General features: G+C 34.6%; 1 protein-coding gene across 2 annotated transcripts in view; it reads left to right on the forward strand.

Annotated features, from left to right (window-relative positions):
• The first annotated feature begins 2,118 nt into the window (after nt 1-2,118).
• Nucleotides 2,119-2,500, forward strand: part of galnt11 (UDP-N-acetyl-alpha-D-galactosamine:polypeptide N-acetylgalactosaminyltransferase 11 (GalNAc-T11)) — an 18,739-nt gene continuing 18,357 nt past the window's right edge. For both annotated transcript variants that reach the window (XM_080054301.1, XM_080054302.1), the window contains exon 1: nt 2,119-2,200. The gene's annotated coding sequence lies outside the window, so the exon portion shown is untranslated. The remainder of the gene's footprint in view (nt 2,201-2,500) is intronic.

Here is a 2,500-nt window from a genome sequence, read left to right on the forward strand (position 1 = left end):
GAGAGAGAGAGAGTTTATTCTAGATTCTTCTGTATGTCCGGCACAAATTGCAGGAATTGACAATCTTGACATCAAGTTGACTTTGATTTTTTATATTTTTTTTAAGTTAAATAAAAAAATATAAATTAAAAAAATCTCCACTGTACATTTGATCAGACCTGATTAACTGAAATAAGGAACTCTTTTTCAATTCGGCTAAAGTATTTTTTAATTTTCTTATGTTTGTATTCCTTATTCACCATAGAATAAAAAGACAAGCGCATACAAAAACCTATAAACATATGCCAGGGGAAAAACATACACGTTCAAGGCTCTGGTCTTAGACTTTAGATCAGGTAATGAACAGACTGTTTCACTTTAAATTCAGTTTAAATGAAGTTTTCAGTAAATTTCTTGATTTGTTTTTTCGTCTGTTGTTTCTTGATGGCATTTTGAAGCTCTACTTAAGCGCTTTGAGTGCGAGAAAAGCGCTATATAAATGTAATATATTATTATTATTATTATTATTATTATTATTATTTTTATTATTATTATTATTATTATCATATATTATTATTATTATCATATTATTATTATATTATCATTGTTATTATTATTATTATCATTATATTATTATTATTATTTATTATTATTATTATTATTATTATTATTATTATTATTATTATTATCATTATTATCATTATTATATTATTATCATTATCATTATCATTATTATTATTATTATTATTATTATTATTATTATTATTATTATTATTATTATTATATTATTGTTATTATTATTATCAAAAATGTAAAATACCCCTGATATTAATATTTATGTTCAGGAGAGTATTTTTTATTTATTTATTTAACCTTTATTTACACTGGAGATATCATTGAGGGGTGACTAACCCTTATTTACCTGTTACATGAACATACAAGTTAACAATACACACACACTACACAATGCAAACACATCAACTACACAACAAGCTGGTAAAGAGAAACATCCCAGACAGAGGTGCAGAGTGGCTGGAGATAAAATGTGATTGGTAAAAGTACAATACGGCCGAATTAAAACAGGTACAGGTGGAGTTTGGTAGATCTAAGATAGTATGTTTAAATTGGTTAAAGTTGCAGTGTGTAAAATTTTGGGTTTTATTTCCTAGCAGATTTTGTAGAAAGTAATTATAATATCCATAAGTACGTTTAATTTAGTGCATAATAGCTGAAATTTTTTTTTAGAAAGGGTCTCATATATGTCCATATTTCTGCATATTTTGGACCAAGGCCTAGTGCCGCCATCTTGAAAGTGTCATAGTTGGAATGTCATCAGGTGCATTGTTTAAAATTTAGAATTGTTCTTGTCCTTGAAGGCCACTGTAGCTTCTGTTATTATTCTAAAGGGTTGGGGTTACCCAGGGAGCGTTGCATTCTAGAACTTTGTAGAACTTTCTTGATGATGTCATATTACACACTGCACCTTTAAATTGGTTAAAGGACATCGTGGTATGGTTTGACCCTAAAAACTGAAGCTACGCACATTTAACACTATAAACAAAACACAGTAAGAATATTAAACATTACGAGACCACAGTAGAGCAAAGCAGAGAGACTGCGTTCACCGGAGCTGCCTGTGTCACGTGTTTGATGACGCAATAGCTCCACCTGCTGGCCACACACAGACATTACAGCTATGTGTCACTCACTGTTATTGAATATTAAAAATATATTATATCGTCTGTCTCTCTGTCTGTCTCTCTCTGTCTGTCTGTCTGTCTGTGTGTGTTATATCGGACCAACTAAGAAGAGGCGTATACATTTTCCAGTTACCTATGTTGTAAAAAAATAAAAATAAACCCCAGCCGAGCCGATATGGAAACTCTTATTTTGAAGTGAGCAAATCAAACTGTTTCGTCCTGTCTGTAGTTTTATTGTGAAGGAGTTGATCTGTGTGTGTGTCCCCTCCTTTCGTGTCCGTGTGGAAACATTAACCCGTGTTTGTGTGCGTGTGTGTTTGTGTGCGTGTGTGTGTGTGTGTGTGTGTGTGTGCGTGTGTGTGTGTGTTGATGGTTGATCCGTGTGACTGTGTCCCTTCCTTTCGTGTCCGTGCGGAAACATTAACCTGTGGTGCATAATAAACCTGTAGCCGCCTGATGCAGACGCGGTTGTTTCCGATGTGCCGATGAGCAAAGCGCCGCCGTGACGCCGGTACACGACGGTGAGTCCCCGGTGGCTGTGACGTAACGGGGAGACGACCGGGATAGTTATTACCGGTTAATTAACGGATTTTACCGGTTCATTTCACGTTTATTCACGCGGACAACGGCGGAATAACGGCTCCGACTTCAGCTAACGTCGGCTAAGCTAATGGTTCCGTTTTCGGACACTAGAGTTTGGTATCGATATAGTTATTGATTCTGATTGTGGCTTCGATTCGTTCACAGACTAGACAGTTAACGCGCCGATTCAACGTTCCTATTCGTGTTAGTACGAGTATTTAACTGCTGTCATGAGTGTG

Source organism: Ammodytes marinus, assembly GCF_949987685.1.
Source record: "Ammodytes marinus genome assembly, contig: scaffold_304, whole genome shotgun sequence".
NCBI lineage: Eukaryota > Metazoa > Chordata > Actinopteri > Uranoscopiformes > Ammodytidae > Ammodytes > Ammodytes marinus.